At 50.3% G+C, this 20,873-nt stretch overlaps 1 protein-coding gene across 1 annotated transcript in view; it reads left to right on the top strand.

Annotated features, from left to right (window-relative positions):
* CACNG2 (calcium voltage-gated channel auxiliary subunit gamma 2) overlaps positions 1-20,873 on the top strand; it is a 109,647-nt gene that overhangs the window by 6,845 nt on the left and 81,929 nt on the right. The window lies entirely within an intron of this gene.

Here is a 20,873-nt window from a genome sequence, read left to right as displayed (position 1 = left end):
TCCAGAGCGGCTGTCACAGAGATCCTGCGGGAGAGCTTCCCCTGAGCGTTCGCTTTCAGGTCAGGCGGGAGGAGAAGATACCGGACGAATGATGCAAAAGATTTTTAACCTGTTCAAAATTCGATGGTTCCTTTCAGCCTCAGATATAAGTATTTTGGCAGAAAGACCCGTATTCAAATGATATATGCATTTTCAGTTTCTGGGTTAGTTTATAGGTACAGATCAGGCCATTCCTTCGCTCATTTATTTGTTAAATCTTTGATGAAGTTCTGCAAAGCGCCAGGTTGAAGTCAGGATGGGAAGTGGCTCCTTTCAGGGTCACAGCCCTCAGTCCTTAGAGCCTACTGGGAGAGATAGGCCCTAATTCAAAGAATATGTATACACACATATATGTAAATTACAACCATGATAAGCGTTCTCAAGGGAGGTCGCATGGGACTGTGAGTTCAGAATATCGAGATGGTATCTAATCAGAGAAGGCTTCCCTGAGGAGGGGACACGAGAATGAATATCTGAAGGAGGAGTATGAGTTAATTGGGTGAAGAGAGGAAGAAAGGCCATTCCAGGTCAGAGGGCAGCAAGTGCAGAGATCAGTGAGGAAGAGCGAGGCAAGGCCTGGGTGAAGGCTGGAGGTGGGTCTGTAGTGGGGTGACAGTGCTGGATGGTGTGGGGACAGGGGTGCAGAAGTAGTTTAAGTCCCAGAGGTGTGTGGCCTTGTTAGTCTTGTTAAAGAGTTTTGTTCTTTGACTTTTGGCTTCTTGCTTATAAGCTGTGTGACCTTGGACTAGTTAATTTCATCTCTGTGCCTCCTTTGTGCCATCCGTTTAGTGACCGCCCCTAGGGTCGTTGTGAGGATTCGAGCCCCGCTCCCTACTCCTCCTGCTTCCATCCCAATCTGATCGTGCTGGTCTCTTTGGCCTCCGAACTCCCCCTGAGAGTACAGAGAAGGGAGGGAATAGATCGACTCAACTCCAATCAACAAAATTCAAAATCCGCTCAGCGGAGGTGTTGACGGCAGGTGCCAGCCCTGTGCTAACACAGGAAGGCAGTGGTGAGCAGGCCCCCCATCCTGAGGACCATCCAGGTGAGTCCCCACAGGGGATCCCAAAGAACAGGCATCTCGCCAAAAGGCCCCACTCCATACCAGACATTTGACAGCCTGTTGCCGCCTCTCCTCCCCCTCCCACAAGTTCAGAGAGATTCCTGGCATCTCTTCCAATCGGTTAGGATCATCGAGGATTTGAGCTGGAATTTGAATGCGGCTCAGTTATATCCAGCAGACTTTTTGAAAATAGGAATGAGAGAGGAGAGCTCTTCATCCCCAATGCCAAGAAATGCATGTCAACCGTTTTGGGATCGTTGGTGAGCTGCGTGGGCCTCGTGGCATTCTGGTCCTCTCTCCTGGCTGCGAGAGGGCCTTCTTCGCCCACTTCCATCTCCCCTCGGTTCCCAGGCACGATCAGTTATAAAGTGAACCATCTACTGAAACAGCTTTTGGGGGAGGAGAGAACGAACTTAATGGACACATCAATTGTCAAACACACTCGAGGTTCAGAAACCTTGAAAGCTAAAATATGTGCCTTAGAAGCATATGAAGATGCTAAGCTATCTTGCTGGCAGAGGGAAATGCAGGCAGGGTGCTCAGAGAGCCTGAGGGATTTCACCAGTACACAGCGAGTGCCTTCCCATGACTCGGGGAGCAGCAGAAGGCAGAAGAGTGTGGTCCTACAGCACCTTTCTTGACAAGGAAAAGGGTGACAGTGGATCTCTGTCCAACAGCTGTTCCCTGAGCAATAGCAGGTACTGTGTGAGAGTCTAGGACAGAGTCAAAGGCTCAGTCCCTGACCTCGGGCAAGAAAGACTTCTTGTCTAGCACTGAAGACACAGCAGTAAACAGACTATGACGACAGCACAGCACGGAACACAAGCGCAGGGGATTCTGGGAGCACAGAGACTGGGGGGGCGGGTGCCGTGGGAGACCGGGTTCTGAAGGATGCGTAGGGGTGAGCAAGCTAGGGAGAGGAAGAGCACCTCAGACTGAAGGAAGGGCCAGGTGCAGAAACAGATGCCCAAGCTGCCATGCCAAGGGTCCCGCGCGGCTGGAAGGGAGAAGGCAGGGAGGAGTGAGCCTGGGAGGCAGTGGGGATGTGCTCCCAAAGGAACAGAAATGGCTCACAGGGCAGTATGTGTTTCAGCATGGAAGAAAAGGAGGCCCAGGAAGGCTCAAGCAAAGACAGCCAGTGGCTTTACCCATTAGCAAGCTCACTGGATGTTGAGGCTTTCCCGGAGGGCACCAGGGGTCGGCCGGAGCTGGTGAGCTTTACTGGGAAGGGGTGAGGCACAACGTGGAGGTTGTTGCAGTGAGCAGGTGACTTGCACAGAGTTGGTTGCAGTAAACAGAGAGAAGAGAGATTATAAGGGATGCACAAAACAGGTGCATCGAGGTCTTCCCTTCTCTTCTGACTTCCCGGTATAACCCCCCCCCCCCAGCCAGCCCCCACGGTTACAAAGATGCAGGAAGTCTCTGCTCAAATGTCACCTTCTCAAGGAGCCTTCTTGACTACCCTATTCTAAAGAAGCCCCCAGTCCTGTTACCCTCTTTCCTTTCCCTCTTCAACCTTTAACACTGACTTTTCCCTTCCTAGCATTTACTTGTCTGTGATCTGTGTCCCCCTATAAGACTGAATGCTCCAGGGGCGCCTGGGTGGCTCAGTTGGTTAAGTGACTGCCTTCGGCTCAGGTCATGATCCTGGAGTCCCAGGATCGAGTCCCACATCGGGCTCCCTGCTCAGCAGGGATTCTGCTTCTCCCTCTGACCCTCCCCCCTCTCATGTGCTCTCTCTCTCATTCTCTCTCTCTCTCTCAAATAAATAAATAAAATCTTTAAAAAAAAAAAAAAAGATTGAATGCTCCATGAAGGCGGGTGCCGCATCTGTCTTGGCAGACAGAGAGAGTGCTGAGGAGCCACACGTTGGATCAATGACTAAAGAAACAGCGCCTGCCCTCAAGGAGCTCCCATCGAGGGAGGGGACAGGCTCCTAAACAAAATCTCCCAGCATCCTCTTGACCAGTCTTTTCTCCTAGGCTTGGCCGGAACCCCTTTGTGAAAGACTCAGAATAGGCAGGTGATCCCCCTTGCGCCCTGCACCCTGGGAGGCTCTCTGGGGGGGGGGGGTGCCTCGGGGCCACAGCTTCGGCATAAAGCTGCAGGAAGCTGATAAGCCACAGCACACCTGCTCCCTCCCAGGCAGCAGTCACCTTTTCTCTCAATCTAAATCCTTGTTCCTTATCACCTGGCCCAGAGGCACTGCTTAGCAGCCCTGGGTCGGCTCTGAGGAGCCGCCGCTCCTTTCCCTTGCTGACAGTCTTCATTCACTCTTCCCTGAACTTCCTTGACCTTGGGTAGTCTTCCAGCTGCTAACAAGAATGCCGAGGATTAGGTATGAGATCCCAGGTGCACGGTTGCTGGGGCCTCGTTGGACGGGGAATCAGCTACTTGTTTTACTACCCCATCAACATGCCATTTAAATCCCCCAGCGCCAGCCTCTCTCTGGCCTGGCTGTGGGGCAAAATTCACTGGTGACTGGCTGCTGCTGACCCCGAGACCTTTATTCCAGTCTTGACCTACTGCTCTCCTCTCTCGCTTTCTCTGCATAAAGGATCATGCATTCTTTTCTGTCACTTCTGTCCCCACACCTCTGATCCTTCATCCTTCTTGAATTGTCCCTAAGGTTGGAAACCTTTCCCCCCAGTTTTCCTCCGATATATTTTGCAAAGGAGGTAACCCTGACATCACTTTGAAACTCATAATAACTAGAATAATAATAGCTAATCACCCATTGAGTGCTTCCTTTGTGCTAAGCACTATTTAGATGCTTTCCAGAGGTTAGCTCTTATTTAACCTTTATGATTCTGAAGGTATATACGGTGATGCCCATTATCTCCATCTTAAGTAACTCACCTGAGGTCATACAGCAGAGCCCAAGCTGTCCATCCCCAAAACCTGTGCACAGCCTTCTGTTACACTAATTATATTTGCAATTTTCCCCTAGCCCCCAAATTTATAAATAAATATCTCGGAGAAGTTGAAGGCAAGGCTGAGCAGAAATTGCCATTTGTACTCCACGCATGATGAAGTCTTCAAAACTTTGAAGCGTCAGTTTGGATAGGCTCCCTACCCAGGGCAGAGTGGGGAAAAGTGGCCGGGCTGCCAGTTTTTTCTCATTGCTTTGAGAACAGAAGAATGCCTCAAAATGCATGGACATCCCTCTCTCTGCAGTTCGTGGAGGGGGAGAGGGTGCATATACCCTCTCCCCCACCCTCTGCCAAGAGGGCCTGTTCCCAACCACATTCTGCTTGTCTCCAGGATTCGGCTAAATTGCCACTTCCCCAACACCTCAGCTGCCTCCCACCTAGGTGACATCCCCTCCCTCTTTCCTCCCCCAGCGTCCACATATGCCTCTAACACATCTTCCATCTTCCCGTTACTTGTTTCTGGTTCTGTCTCTACTTCTAGACCATGAGTTCCCTTAGCCACTTCATCAACAAAATTCACTGGGTTACTACGTGCCAAGTACCATCCTATTTAAAAAAGGTGAGAAGATGTGGCCCTGCCCTCCAGGAGCTTATACTCTAGTGGGGGATATAGGGACACAAGCAAGCACACTCAGGGTGGGGACCTTGCTCCAGGAAGAGGTGTGAGAGAGCACGGATTGTTCAGGGGACCACACAAGGTTTCTGGTATTGCTCGGAGGGGAGGTAAGGGAAGGTATTAGTACCGAGGGACAAGACTGGACAGAGCCCACATCGTGGAGGGACGGCTATGCTGTGCAAGGAGACCAGAGAGGAGATTGTCAAGAAGGGAACGACACGGTCAAACTCGCACTTTGGGAGGATGGTTCGGGAAGTGGGGATGGGAAGAGGAGGAGGAGGACAGAGCAGGGACTCCTGGAAGGAGAGGATTGCACAGTCTGACAAGTGATGAAGCAGCTGACCCAGGGAAGGGGACTGACCCCAGAGGATCCACAGGACCTGGGGACTGTTGTTGAGGAAGGTGTGACAGTGAATGACCTTGTCTGAAATGGGGCAAAGAGGAGAAATCTGCAGGGAGAAGATGGTACCTTTCATCTTGGATAGAGGGATTCCAGATCTGTGTCCCCCAGGCCTCGCCAGTGCCAGGCATGTAGTAGGAGCTCAGTGTTTGTTGAATGAATGAATGAATGAATGAATGAAGAAAAAGACATAGAACATAGCTTTGCATCTAGAGATTAGGATACATATTTAATCTCAGATTTTCTCCAGCACCTTCATAATCAGAGAATATTCCAGCCAGGCCTGGGTTCAAATCCCAGCGTTACCCCTTACCAGCTAGGTAACCTTGGACAAGGAACGGCACCTCTCTGACTCGATTTTCTCTTGTGTAAATGGGAAAAGTTGTATCCTGCCTGTTACGGATCACACTTCCTGACCTATAGCAGTTGCAAACAGTGACCTGCCCAGGAGTTGTGTGTAGCCCTCAAATCTTCCACACGTGAACTTCCCTATAAAAATCCCTTATTTTCGGCTTCTCTTGAGAAAAACAGTCAGGTTTTTGTAAGCACGGGGCCCCTTTCCTGTTTGGCCCCAGTTGGCAGGGGCGGGGCAGGCAGCAGACAGATGTCCCTCCAGGGGTTGCAGGGGCTCTGCAGTCCCCCAAAGTCCCCTCCGCTCCCAAGCGTCTTCCCTGGCTGCCCTGCCTCGAATGCCCAGCTCCTCTGATGCCAATGGCAAATTGTAGGTGGAGGCTGTGTCTCCCGATGGCCCCCAAGTGCTGGAAATGTAAGCAAACCAAGAGCAGCCCAGGCAGGGCAGAGCCACCAACGGAGTGAACCAAGCCGTGCCTCTGGAAATAAATGCATGGAGAGCCAGCGGTCCCCGGGCAGTGGCTGCTGACGGGGCTGATTCAGGGGGAAGGCTAGCCTCACCGGCCCCCGTTCATAAAGCATCTCTACAGGAACTTGCTGCTTTTAAAGAGAGGCTCTCGCCCACTTTATGCCACCCCCATAGTTTCTCTTTCAGAGGTTGACATTTTCTGACCTTGACCCCAGTTCGGGGGGAAGTGCACCCTGTTGTGCAGGCCACGTGGTGTGTTTTATTCAATAACTAAATGGCAGGCGCCAGGGAGACAGCCCACATTGTGGGGCCAGCGGAGAGAGGGCAGGGGTGTTGCTGGAGCACGGGGGGCACAGGGGATTCTCTACTTTCCGTGGTTGCCTCACAAAGCTTCATAGAGAAGAGGAAAATTTCCAGAGTCTTCGGGGGAGGGAGGAGGGAGGCGCCCTGCAATTGCTCAGAACGGATAGGATATGAAGGTAAAGCCATGCCGTTTGATCTGTGGGAATGGCCAAATCGGATCCCGCTTGACACATGTTGGATGTTTGGTAGGCCAGGCTCTGTGCTGATTCGTGGAGCTCAGACACCAGTCAGCTCCTGCGGAAGGGGGTCTGCGCTGATCCCCGCTGCTGACATCACCCATCCTCTTCCCAGCCTCTCCTGCCTACCTCCCTGTCTTCATCATGCTTTCTGCTCTCTGAATTTGTCTAGAGTGTATATTATTTCTCTCCCAACCAGAATAGAAACTCTGGGAGACCAGGGTCCTTGGTCTGTCCTATTTACTGCCATAGCCCCAGGACTGAGATCAGCGTCTGGCACATAGTAGGTACTCAGGAAATGTTCGTTGGATGACAGAAGGCAGGCCCCTGCTCTGAAAGGGATGGAGGCCTAGCAGAAGAGACAGAGCCGTACAAAAGCATGGGGGCCAGTGAGCTCGGGCACTGATAAAGGTGTGTGCATGGGCGGGATGAGACAGCAACTCTATTTGGGGAGGTCAGGGGAGGCGTTCGCGGGAAATGCCCTTCACAGTGGGTTTTGGAGCATGAATAGGAGTTTGCCAAGGAGATCCAAAGAGAACGGCTCAAAGGACATGACACCACCTCAGGCCGCCCCCATGAGGGTGAGGCCAAGGACAGAGCAGAGGGCCTCTTCTAGAGCAGCATTTTCAAACTGTGATGGAAACACTAACCCCCTGGGGGTCTTACTGACCCGCAGGTGCCGATGCGGTGGGGTCCAGGCAGGGGGCTGAGATGCTGTTTCTAGCTCCCAGGTGAGGCTGATGTCACAGGTCTGCAGGCCACACTTTGAGAAGCAAGGTTTTGGAGCATGGCCAGAGGACGTGGATCTAAATCCTACCTCTGCCACCAGCCACCTGGGCCTGTTTGCTCACCTCTGAAAGGAAGATCGCAATCTTCCTCCGAAGCACTGAATAAGTTCAGAGCACCTGAACTTGGTAAAGCCTTAGTTTAGTCCCGGGCACTTTCCGTCCGTATATTTCAGCTAATGTTGTTATTTAGGGTCAACGGTGGTGCCCACAGTTATGACAGGAATGGATGGTTTCCCCTGAGAGCTGATGGTGTTTGAGGGTCTCCTGTGTGTTGGGCCGACTCCTAAGGACCACACGTATGTCACCTTGCTTAGGCTACACAGCACTCTATGATGTGGGTGTTATGACTCTTATCTTCCCTGTAGGAAATGGAGGGAGTGTATTAGTCTCCTATTGCTGCTGTAACAAATCACCACAAACCTTAATGGCTTAAAATAACACCAACTAATCACCTTGCAGTTCTGGAGGTCAGGAGTCTGAAATTGGTCTCCCTGGATTGCAATCAAGGTGTCAACGGGCCTGTGTTCCTTCTAGAGGCTCTAGGGGTGAATCTGTTTCCTGGCCTTTTCCAGCTTCTAGAGACTGCCCACGTTCTATTGGGGCAGAAAGGCTTCCTCCATCTTCAAAGCTGGCAGGTGCCAGACAGAGTCCCTCCCATGTTGCATCCCTCTGACTCTGACTCTCCTGCGTCCCTCCTCCACATTTAAGGACCCTCATGATTACATTGGGCCCGCCTGGATAATCCAGGATAATCTCCCTCTCTTTAAGATCAGCCGATTAGCAACCTTAATTCCCCCTTGCCATGCAATGTAACATATTCACGGGTTATAGGAACTGGGGTGTGGGCATCTTCAGCAGGCCATTATTCTGCCCAGTACAGGGAGTGAGTGTTTAAAGATCCCCTAATGTCACAACCTCAGAATGGTACTCCTGGAAGGGATTTTAGAGCTTGTATCAGGAAGGATTAGACTTGACAAGTAACAGAAACATAAAATTAACAGAGGCTTAAATAAGACAAAAGTTTATCCTCTCTTAAGTAAACCAATCTGGAGACACATAGTATAAGTTTGGTCTCCAGGTGCCACAAATAGGTTAGCAATGCAGGCGCCTACCAGCTCCCTGCTCCACCATCCCTATGGTGTGGCCTTCAACCTCACAGTCTAGAATGGCTGCCAGAGCTCCAGCCACTGTCTTCACATTCCAGGCATCAAGGTGGAGAATGGCACAAAGAGACACAGGCAGAGGGCACCTGTCACATGGTTCTTAAGGAAATTTCCTAAAAGATATCACAGAATATTTTTGCTTCGGTCACTGGCCAGAAGTGTGTCACCTGACCATACATTCACTATAAGGAAGTCTGGAAAAGATCCTCTTTATTACAGGTTGAGGGAAAGTATCTAGCAGTATATCCAGGGAGCTCATCTAGTCTAGACCCTCACCTTGTGACCAAAGAATCTGAGGCCCAGAGAGATAGGGGATTCTGCCAGTGCCATGGAGCTAGTCAGCCACAGACCAGGAGCCGGATGCCCTGCTACCTCCCAGCGTTTAGTGCAGAGCCTCCAGCACCCAGCTGGGCACTTAGCACATAGTAGGAGCTCAGTAATGCTTGTGGAACCAACGGGATTTTGCCATCCTGCAACACCAAAAAATTCCCTGTGGACCACATACTCTGCCTCTCTGTGGGCAGGGCCGCCTGCTCTCCTGGGTCTCTATCCCATTGCTCCCACTTACGCCTCTGTGCACCCTCGGGTGAGCTCCGGGCTTCTCTACCTGTCCCACAAAGTCACATGGAAGGGCAGTAGGATCTGACAAAAGGGAGCCCTCAGATAGCACTGAGAAACAGAGGAACGGGGACATCTGCTTGGAGATGGGGCTGTACGTCTGGGGTGGGGGGAGGGGTGGCCGGAAACGGTCTGGCATTCCTTAGTGGCAGTGTTCGTGCCAACACAGTGCAGTGGGGGATGGAAGCTGATCAAAGCCCAAAGCCAGGCGGCAACCCATCTCCCCACGGGCTGCAAAAGCCAAAGGTCGGGCATCTGCTGCCCCTGCCAGTTCAGAAGTGCACAAAGATCGTGTACTTTCTCAGGCTTCTCTGTGTTCGAGTCTCTGTCTCCTCAAGCAGGTGGTAAGGCCCTTGAGACAGGGGGCTATCAGACCTGCCTATGTGCCCCCTTGCCCCGTGGGGTGCCTGGCACATGATGGGCACTTGGTCCATAAACGGGGGATTGGCTGATCAGTCAGAATGCAATAGCCAGCGTCTGGCACATAGTAGGCTGTCAGCAAACTGTTTTAAGGAAAGAAGGGATAAAAGGAAGAAAGGAAGAAAGGATGAAAAGACAGATGCAGGAAGGGAGGGATCCATTGGTCTGAGTCTTGGCTCGCCATGGAAGTAGTGGCTCGGAGAACAGGCTGCTCTCCCGGCCTCAGCCCAGCAAGAGCGGAGTCCCTCCCCCAGGACCGAGTTCACAGGAGAACAGAAGAACCTGGCCGGGTAAGGTCTGTTTCAAAGGGCCTCCCCTCTAGCTTGAGAACACTGTGCCTTTCGGCCTTCCCAGGGGGCCTCGGTGGCCACAGTGCCTGGCACCAGGGTTCCAAGGACATGGCCAGAGGCAGGATAGGCGGGGTGGCTGATGCCTGCGAGGGAAGAGGACCACAGGGGAAAAGAAGCCACCCCCACCCCATGTCTAAGACAGTGGCTTAAAAAAGGAGAGACTGGGAAAGCAGGAGGTGGGACCAAGGAACAAACGGGAAGCAGAAGCGCAGCAAAACGAGGTTGATGTTGGGGGGAGAACATGCAAAGGATGGGCAGAGGCCGCTGGGAGGGAGGGAAGACGGCCAGGCATGGGGGCCGTCCCCTCTCGGAGCAGATGGAACAGCGGAGCCAGAGGGTCCATGACAGTTGGTGGGAGGGAAGAGAAACAGGAGCAGAGTGCGGAGAGGGGCCTGCCTCACCCCAGGCAGTGAAAGACACCCCGCTTCCAGCCCCAAAAACACTGCAGGAGGAGAATTCACCCAGACCCAGAGAGTTCAGAGAATAACCAGGCAGGGGAGGAATATTCCTGGACTGAGGGATGAAGCTGCAAAGCCTGTGGTCAGGACTGGGGCTAAAATTACAGGCCAGGCGACAGGACCGCACACCAGAGCAGCCTGGGACCATAGATTTTCCCTAGAATCCAACCACATCCTGCCCTAGTTTCTTCCCTGATTGATTAAGCAGCGCGATCCAGCAGAAAGAGCTCTGTTAGGGCATCAGACGGGCATGGGTTTGAATCCCGACCAGCTCCACAACCCCAGGGAGGGGGGTGATTCTCTGCCATCTCTCATCTGCCACAAAACACAGGAATAATAATGCCTACCACGCAGTGGGTTACAAAATTTAAAATAATCTCTATAAAGGACTTGTACACAGAGTAGGGGCTCAAAAGATCATCGATGTTGCAAATCAAGATTTCCCAGCCTTCAGTCATTTGGGTACCGCCTTCATTATGTTTGCCATATCCAGGTACCACCTATGTTGTTATTAATTGAATACTTCTCTAACTGATCCTGTTTTAGCCTCATCCTAAGCAATAATAGCCAAGGAATCACTTGCTTAATGCGCTAGTGAAAATTTTAACACACATTAAAAATACTGCACTTAAATCTGTTGAAATGGTCATCCCTCTACCAACTAAATTCACCTCAGATACCACAACAGCCCATCATTCACTTCGCAAAAGCACCATTCTGACTTATAAACCATCCACCAGGTTTGGAAAATATGGAGAGACTGGGGTCTCCTCATCCCCATTACTCATAGGCTTTCTTCTTTAGTGACAGAGGGCCACTGGGGTGGAAAGCAAAGAGAAGGTCAGAGGCCAATCCACAGAAATTGCTTGGACTCCAAGAGCCTTTCTGTGGCATAGGGAACACTCAGCTCTTCGTTAAAATTTGACCCATGCTTACATCTCTGGAAGGACAATGGTGTGGACTACAGCCCAGAGAGAGGTCATGAGCCTATCTCCTTTGCTGACAGATGAGCCTGAGCTGAAGGACTTGCCCTCTGTCTTCCTGTAGGTCTTCACCCAAATGACTGAAGGCTGGGAAATCTTGATTTGCAACATCAATGATCTTTTGAGCCCCTACTCTGTGTACAAGTCCTTTATAGAGATTATTTTAAATTTTATAACCCACTGCATGGTAGGCCTTATTATTCCTGTGTTCTGTGGCAGATGAGAGACGGGAGAGAATCACCCCCCTCTTCCTTTCCTGAAAAGGGTCAGGAGATGCCCCCTCCCAAGACCACCTAAGGGAGAGGAATTAGCTCTTTCCTCTGCATCTACTAGAAGTGAAGGGATTTCTTTCTCCACCCTAGAGTCTCTCAAACATTGAGGGATTTGCCGCTAGTGTGAAGAAATGCTATGAGATTTCTCAGTAATGACTGTCCTGGGGGGGGGGGGGGGAGGCCCCAGCCTTGTAGTAATAGTAATGACTGTCTTGCATGACAGTAACGGCAGAAAGGATTTGGAGGGATCTAGGACAGGTTTGCAATTATGTGGGTTAGGACTCCAGGTGTTGGGTCAGAGCAGAGGAACACAGGTGTGTCCTTCCCTACCTTTGGTCCTGACTCAACCACTTGGTTTCACAGGTTCATCTATAGAGCATGCTCTTGAAATTGTAGTGCTGAACTTCACCCCGAGCATGTTTATCCTGAAGATCCAGCACTGTCTCTTTACAGCCTAGACTGCTGAAAAGAGACAGTTATTTCTCAAACAGTTGAACAAATCAACACTATTAAAGGTATAAACTAATTGCTGGGTATTAACGTGGGGGGTTGGAAATAAATCACCGTCTATGCAGCCATTAACAGAGAGGCTGGGAAAGACAGGATACCTCAAAGAAAGAATTGAGAGCAGTGTGCTTTCCCTTTGGAGGGGCCTGAGCTGTCGTGAACTAGTTGGCTCTAAGAGCCCCCTTTGGGATGGCAGGCGTGGGGGAAGTAAGCGTTCTCACAATGAAGCTGATGGGATTTTAATAGCCAGACAGATGGCCTGAGAAAAAAAGGAAGATTTTTTTTCAAATGAGGGAAAACACTTCCATAGCTTCCCTTCAATTAAAACAAAGTGAGAGCCCTCCATGTCGGGAAGATTTATCACCATTATTAGTATTGTCAGTTTGGAGGTCTTCTTTTTAATAATTGCACGATTAAGCATCAATAATAAAGTAGGGTAGTATTTTCCAACAAATTAGAGGGTGTAGCTGTCCACTGACTTTCAATGCAATTATTATCACTTTGGCTTCATTGGATTTCACAATTTAATAATGATCCCAAATAATTGTGTTGTTGCTCTTCTTATTTATAAAATCAAACATTTATTACTTATTGGATTTTTTAGTGGCCATGCTCCTAGCAACTGCAGGTTCCACACAAGCCACCAGTGAGCAGCCAGCATTTCTCAAAATCTTGTGTCACAAAGCCTAGGAAGAGGAGGAAATGCAAAGAAAAGGAGGTCTTCAAAAAGAAAGAGAGGCTAGAGAGGGAAGGAAGAGAAGAAAACATCTGCTGAGCACCCCCCCCCCCGCCACCAGGTACTAAGGGCTTTTATTGTCTCCTCAGAACAACACGCAGCATCTGTGTTAGGGTCTCGTGTAGCAGGGAGGAGACTAAGGAGCTCAGAGATTAAGTAAATGGCCCAAAGTGGCACAGCTAACAGGTGCAGAGGCGGGAGTCAGGTTCAGGGCTCCCTCTTCACCCTGTTCACTCCAGCAGGGGGCTTCCTGCCCTGTAGCTCCTTCCCCAGGTATTACCACACTGTGAGAATCATCCCTGTCCCTGGAGATGGACTATCCAGAGGCTAAAAGGTAGCAAATCCACAGGGGAATCCTGCCTCCTGGTCTGCCTATATTACACTTCCCTAATTCAGTGATCCGATTCTCCTAATGGCTGAACATTGTAAAGATAAGCTGATGCTGGTCCCCAAAAGCATGCAGCCCAGGCATCCTTTGGCTGTACCAAAAATGGACACCATAGGGAGAGGAGGAAGGGACATTCCATAAGAAATGTACATGTACCAAGTGCATGTCTACCGTGGGCTGGATACTTTGGGAGCTACAACCGTATAGACCTTCTTTCATTCAATCCCTACAGTGTTTCCTGCATGGCAGTGATTCCCGTTGCACAGATGAGAGAACTGAGGCCAAAAGAAAAATGACCTTTTCAGGTTAGTTGTTGGTGGAGTTCGGATTTAAATCCTGGAAACCCAGTGGATTCCAAACATCAGTAATCAATTTTACTTCAGCATCAGGATCATGAATTTCGATAAAGGACAAAAGGAAGGAGTGGGAGAGATTAAGGATGTGACCTGAAAAGAGACTGAGAATAAAGGTGGTTGCCCAAGGGACGATGGATTTGAGTCCTTTCCTGTCCAAAAGCTGACACTCAAATCCAATTCAGCAAGCACTCACTGGTTGTCAACAATATGCACATCATGGCCCTAAAGCACCAGGTGCCAACCAAAGATGTGGATTTACTGCCGTCTTCCATTTTAGAAACTTTTGATGCTGAATAAAGAGATGTACTATTTTTCCCCAGGAAAGATAAAATAACTTAGTTGCTCTTCACTATGCTGTTTCCAAATAAGAAAGTTCTGGTCTCTGTACTAGAGCGTTTGGAAGCATTCTCTACGTGCTAAGTTGCTGCATCGGTTACCTTTAGGCTTTGAGCTCTAAACCAACTGCAAGTGAGGGTGGAGGTCTGAAGAAAAAGAAAAAGGGAAAAGTCACAGAAATACAACCAAAGAGAAAGAAAAAGATGATAGGTAGATAGATGATAGATAGATGAATGGATGGATAGATAGATTGACCAATCGATAAAGATAGGCAGACCTTGAGCTTCTAACTTATGAAGAAAGCAGATAAAAATTTTTAAATAAAATAAAACACAGGACATGATTTTTCTATTTTTCTTTCCTATTCTTTATTAAAAAAATAAATTTATGGGGCGCCTGGGTGGCTCAGTCGTTTGAGCATCCAACTCTTGGTTTTGGCTCAGGTCATGATCTCAGGGTCATGAGACTGAGCTCCACATTGGGCTCCGTGCTCAGTGAGGAGTCTGCTTGGGGTCCTCTCCCTCTGCCCCTGCCCCTGCCTCTGCTATCTCTCTCTCTTTCTCTCCCTCTCAAATAAATCTTAAAATTTCTAAAAAATAAATTTATAAAAAGGTTGACAGGAGAAAAAGAATGAAAGAGTGCAGGACAGAATCAGAGTTGTTAGATGTGGTGTGCTGGTAACAATGAAGGTAGCAATGAAGGAGGTGATGGTTGTGGTGGTGATGGTGATAATGGTAGTGGTGGTGATGATGGTGTTAGTGGTGGTGGTGGGGGTGATGGTGGTGATGGTGGTGGTGGTGGTGGTGGTGATGGTGGTAGTGGTGGTGGTGGTGATGGTGGTGGTGATGGTGGTGATGATGGTGGTGATGGTGATGGTGGTGTTGGTAGTGATGCCACGTGGTGATGGTGGTGGTGATGGTGGTGGTGGTGATGGTGGTGATGGTGATGGTGATGAAGAGGTAGTAATGAAGGTGGTGATGATCAAGATTGTGATGGCAGTGATGATCATAGGGATTGTCATCATAATAAGAACATTTGGAACATTCTTCACAGTATCCAAAGCCTTTTAACTCATGTAACTTCATTTTAGAAGAGAAACTCTGTTCATAGCAATATGCTGGATTTATCAAAACAACAACTATTTCTAATTCTAGTTCCACCCCGAGTGTGGCCCCAGCTCAGCCAAGTTCAGAGAAAAGCGAGGAGAGCAGCAGGCTCTTCCTACATCAAACACAAGCAGACCGCTGGACAGGGACGAGTAAACAGTTACAGAAAGGAGGACGAGGCTCCAAAAGCCCTCTCGCACGCTCCCTCAACCACCTGCCCCCAGCCCAAGGTCATTCACCCGAATCAGTCCCCAAAATTGATAGTACATAATGTCCTTGTCACCCGATAGCTGCTTAGGAGCTTTTATGAAATGCAAAAATGATTGTGGTCTGGTTCCTAGTGGCTAAATAAAAATCATTTGTGATAATTGAAACATATTTACTTTTTAATTAGGTAGCAGCCGAGAATGAGGAGTCCATGGAGAGCAATCTCCTATACCCTCTTAAGGAGTCCCACTGCCATAGCGAGGGGAGTGTTTGGTGGCTGGTGTCTTTGCTCTTTTCCACATTTTCCTGTAAAGACCTTTAGCCCTGGGCTATCCACAACACTTCACCAGGACTGTTCACACATCATATTTTTTTAAAAAAAGAAAATTCAAAATGCTGACGGATATGCTGCCAACAAAATGATTTCTTCAACAATAACCTAATAACTGAACATCAGATTAAGGCACGGGCAGCTGTGCAGTTTCCTCTGGTCATGCCAAGTGCCAAAATAACTGTCTGCCCTGGGTTGTGCTGAAAACTTTGGGAACGTTGGCTCTGTCGGAGGGCTGGACATTCCAGCAATAACACAAACCACGTGTCTTTGGGGAGAGGGGGTGTGATGACATCAATGACCCGAGTAGGGTTTGAGGAGTGGGAGAATCAGGTCAAATCCCTGTAAATGTACCTGGGGAGAGAAAAGTTTGCCGCCAGAGGTAGAGCCGTGTCTTCAGCATTAAAAGAAGGGGCCAGGGTCACCTGTAGAAAGGGAAGGTAAGCGTCTGGCTCTGGTCCACTGGGGCAGGGGAGGGGAACAGGTGTGAATGACTAGCATGGAGGTGGAAATTAGGTCAGATCTGTAGTGTGGGGAGGCGTAGGGGGAATGTTATCGCATGTACATGGGGAAGGATGGAGCCAAATTGGGTCACGTCTTTGTGGAAATGATGAGAGAATTGGGTCAGAACTGTGGGGGAGAACGCTCGAGAATTGGGTCGCGTCTTTGGATAGAAGGGGGAATTGGGTCAAATGTGAATGTGTGTGGAAAGAGGGTAGTAGAAGGTGATAGAGAGAGTGGGCTGATTCTCTAAGATCAGAGGGGAAGGGGATGAGGAAGCATCCTTTGATTCACACAAGGGTTAAAAATTGAGCTTCTGACTGATGGTCATTTTCTCCCAGTTCTGCAGACTTGCTGGCTCCCCCTCACGTAACGTTGGACAAAGCCAGGCTTTCCTCCTCCTACCCCAAAAACCTCAGCCAGGACAGGGTGTGATTCATTCTGCAGTGCTTTGAAAGCCAACCCCAATTGGCATTTGGAGAGGTAACAATTCCATAACTTGGTGTGGCCTCATTTTACCTGGGATGTGAGCCTGGTGAGCAGCCACCCTCCCTTTGAGCTTCAGCATATCAACAAATTCAACACCAATTCTCTCTTCTTTCCACCCGCTGCCCTTGTTGCCTGACCTCGTGACTCGGAGCCTCAAAGTACATTTTGTAAATAACAGCTGAGTTCGTATTAGCGACCTCCCAACTGGCTTTGTCCAAGCCCATGCAATCAGGGGGCAGCCGAGCCACAACAGTACTCAAACCCGTACTTAAAAGGAATGTACTTTTATTAATTAACTGGGTTCCTATCGGCCACTTGGTTGAATGGAACTATTCTCATGGCAGAAACAGAATGTGCTGTTCACAACTCTGTCCGCCGTGGACACTCTACGGAGAAAATGTATTAAATCCGCAGAACTTTATTACGATGGAACAGAGCCACGGGGTCAGCACATGCCAGTATAAACTTCTCCAGTAATTTCAGCTTCATTTATGCCCATGTGGGTTAAGTAGGGTTTCTATTAAAGCGGATGGTACACCCCTGACCGGCCAGGTCCTCTTGGGACCTATATAAGGAGTTATAATGAATCTGCCCAGATAGGACCTCATTGGTTAAATCTGCATTTCAGCTCCTTCTGAGAATTCCCTTCTATTGAGACAGATCACAGTGATTAATGAGATAGGCTTCGGGGGCATATGGACCACTCTGACACATCCCAGAGAAAGATGCTCGTGTAGACAGTACAGTGGTAGGGAAACCGTATCATTCCCTGTGCCCTGTACGATGCTTAAGAAAGGAGAGACCAAAGCACCAACGTTTCCTATTCTTAAGGGGATACTGGGCGTATTTTGGAATTACGGGGATGGATGCCTCACAAATACACTTTTAGATCAAATAAATTGACTCTGGTTTTCCTGGGCTCTTGGAATCTTTGAATGTAGAAGGATCTCGCAGAGTCTGAAAGCCTTTGCCAGGAAGTGGAGAGAGAGGGACTGAAAGAGAGCCATTCCCTCTGCAATTCAAATCAAACCTTCATTTTCCTCCGCAGAGTTATTTTAAGTCATTCATTATTATTTTTCCTCTGAAGCGGAGGCCGTTTGATACCGCAAGATTGTTAGAACCAAAGAGCATAAAGAGGACACTGAAGTATTATTCCTGCTGCAATTTCAGATGAATTTGGTGCTGACAAAAGATTTTTAAAATACACACGCATGCGCGCACGCACACACACACACACACTTCACATTACAAGAGGCAGAAAGAGAGACAAGTCTTCCAACCGGCAGCTGAGGGAAATGAGGTCCCTACCAGTTTTCCAGGGCACTCGCCGAGGCTGGCCGGAGATGTTCCCAAGCAGCGGGGTAGGGGAAAGGGCACCAGATGTGGAGGCAGAAGATCTGGGCTAGAGGCGGTCTGCTTTTCCACTTCTGGGTGGTGTGACCTTGACGGAGGCCCTTTCTTCACCCTCCGAGGCTGTCTGTCCCTCCGGAAAACAGACAGGGCAGGTAATTCCTAACAGCCCCGTCGGGAGCCACAGGGTACAAAGGACCCTCTCACAGAGCGCCTCCTCCGAGCAGGCTCCCTGGAAAGGGGTGTGGACAAGGCCTGCACTTCGCAGGGTGGATCTGAGACTCCAGTGACTTACAATAGGAGTCAGCTGGTGACCTGAGGCCGGTGACTTCGCCTCTCTGAGCCTCGCGGTTCTCACTGGCAAGACGAGCGATACTGCTATTGGAGTGAGCTCCTGACCGGGGATACGTGCATGATACACGGCAGGTACGCCGTGAGTGGTAGCAATTTGCCTTAGTTACAGGTGGCAAATACTCTTCTCCTAAAGAGAGGGCCGTGGTCCCAACCAGAGAGGGATCTGCTGCTGCCACCAAAGAGTCAGGTTTGGAGGCCCTTCCAAGACCATAGTAATTAAAGCAAGGTCCAAGTGCAGACGGCTGGTGTGGGGTTACAGCGATAGGGAGGGCAAGAGCTACTGCATCTGTGAAAATTCATGTGTGGCCGCACAAATGGCTGGCCTCCTCCGCGAGGGCTGGGGCGGGGCCACAAAGGGGCCTTGGTACCCCACACGTCCGGCGTGACTGGTAAGCAGCCACGGCCTCCAAATCGGCTTCCCTCTCGGTGCCTCCTAAAAATGAGGGATGGGGGCTACGCCCGCCTCCTGGGGTCGCTGTGAGGATCCAGCCCGCCAGCACAGAGAGCGCCTCCCTAAGGACAGCGACTGCCACCAGCATCTTGTCATGCCTGTTGATTGGCTCTGTTGTCTGTGGCAGCTCAGAGTATTCAGATCAGCCTTTCTTTCCCTCCCTCCCTCTCTATCTCAAATATCTCCCTATGGAAAGGGAGGGAGCGGGGAGCTGGGCCCTTTGGAGCCCCTGACACCACAATGACAGCCATGTCTTCGGCTGGCAGGGTGACATCAGAAGCTTAATGTAACCCAGCAGGCCCATGGTTGTTTGATGGGACATAATTCCTAGGACCGTTATCCATACAAATGAGACTTGCCATCTTGGACATACTCCCAGCTCTCTGGAAAAAGTCAGCATCCAAAAGCGCCCGTGTCACAGGACGGAATTCACTCCCACCTGGCTTCAGAAACTCTCCGAGGCTTACCTGTTGGGTCAGAGAAGGAGAAGAGGGGAAAGGACGGATACTTTTCAATCGCTCGCCTCGTTAAGTTACCGTAATCCATGCTCCCCCAGGCGTCTGAATACCAAGAGCCAGAATTCACTGAGCATTTACTATGTGCCGGGCGCTGTTCAAAATGACTGGCTTGTATGATTCCATTTTAATCCTGATTAACAACAACCCTTGGAGACGTTCTTATGGTTAAACTTGTACAGATGAGGAAGGAGGCCGAGGGAGATTCACACAGCCAATCAGCAGAGAGCGGGTTGCAAGCCTGGCTCTAGGGTACCCACGTTGAGCTCCTGCAGCACAGGGCACCGTGAGTCAGAGCAAGGCCTAGGGTCTCAAACTGCCTGTGTTCAATCCAACTCTTCCGGTGGCCTGCCCTAGGCCTTGGCTTCCTCATCTGTCAAACGGGGATTAACAGGGTCCCTGTCACAGGTGGGGTTTAAGCATTTAATGAGAATGAAATGAGTTTACCCTGGGTCCATGCTGGGGAAGAGGTGAAGTCGCTTTCCCGTGGTCGCCCCTCCCCCTGCTCAGAGGCAGTAGAGCCAAGATGGCGGCCAGGCCCCAGGGCACCATCATCCACAGACCAACGTCAGCCCGCAGCTGTCTGCCGCAGGGTGGGGGCCCAGCCAGCCGATCTCCTCAGTCCCCAGGGCTGACTTGGTCCAAGCATGGGCACCACCAGGCCTTTCTTGGTCCTGAGGGAGGGATGGGCCACCAGCTGCCCAAGCCCCATGGCCCACCAGCAATCAAGTGCAGTTGCGAGAGAGTCACATGGTCTGTTACCGGATCACCCTGTCCCCTCACTCACCGCACTATCCCCTCCCAACGCACGAGGCCACCTCTCCCACCCCTCTGAGCATTGTCAGTTCCTGGAAGTGACAAGTAGAGACGACATGTTAGAACTCTAGTACTTCGTCAACTGTAAAGCGCGCTGCTCAGGTGGGGGCTTGGCATGGAGGCTGGAACCTCTGGGCAGAGTCCAAAGCCCTTCTTCCCCTGCCCGAGCTCACCGACTCCGCTTCCTCCAGCAACAGTGTGGCAGCAGGGTGCCTGCCCTCTCTGCTTTCTCCCAGTTCCTGGGGTCACACCTCCTTCTTCACGTCTCCCCTCGCACCCCCCGCCCCCCTGCCCACAGTACTCTTGCCTCTTCTTTCCACTGGAATGACCCCTCCATGCAGATGCTGTTTCTACAGCATTTAAGAATTTGTAAAAGAGATCAGTGTGTGTTCTGCAAGATGTTTTCTTCATAGACAGGCTGCTGTCCACATAAAAGGTTTACCAATAGTCCTGCCATTATTGGAGTTCAGAGAATTCGACTTCCAATCTTTTCTACCTTCTCCTAATCCTTGCTGCCTACTCAGTTTGATGGATCGCCTTCTTTCCCATCACTGGGCCCCATCCCCACTCCACTGTCTTTGCCTCTGCAGAGATTCATTACTTCACTCCTTCAACATGGATCTGTTAAGGTCCCAGGATGTGTCCAGCCCTATGCTTAGGGATCAAAGCAGTCAGCAAGGGAGATGCCATCCTCCGCGCACAGAGCCTACGGTCCTTGGGTTTGCTTGTCAGACTTCAATGTGCACAAGCCCCCCAGGGTCTGGTTAAAACACAGATTCAGATTCAGGGGGTCAGGGCAGGCCACCGCTGTAGGGAACCCATGTGTAAAGGGGGGGCGTCCAGTGAAGTCTGACGGTGGCGATGATTTGGGAGGTAGCATGTCTGCTGGGAGCGTGGGGCAGGCGGACTGACCATGTGAGTGAGAGCTGGAAGGGAACGGAAACTGCTCCCAGGTTCAAGGTCACCCC

This window comes from Phoca vitulina, unplaced genomic scaffold, assembly GCF_004348235.1.
Source record: "Phoca vitulina isolate PV1807 unplaced genomic scaffold, GSC_HSeal_1.0 scaffold19, whole genome shotgun sequence".
In the NCBI taxonomy this organism is placed as follows: Eukaryota; Metazoa; Chordata; class Mammalia; order Carnivora; family Phocidae; genus Phoca; species Phoca vitulina.
The sequence above is the reverse complement of the archived record's forward strand: the minus strand, read 5'-3'. Positions and strand labels throughout refer to the sequence as shown.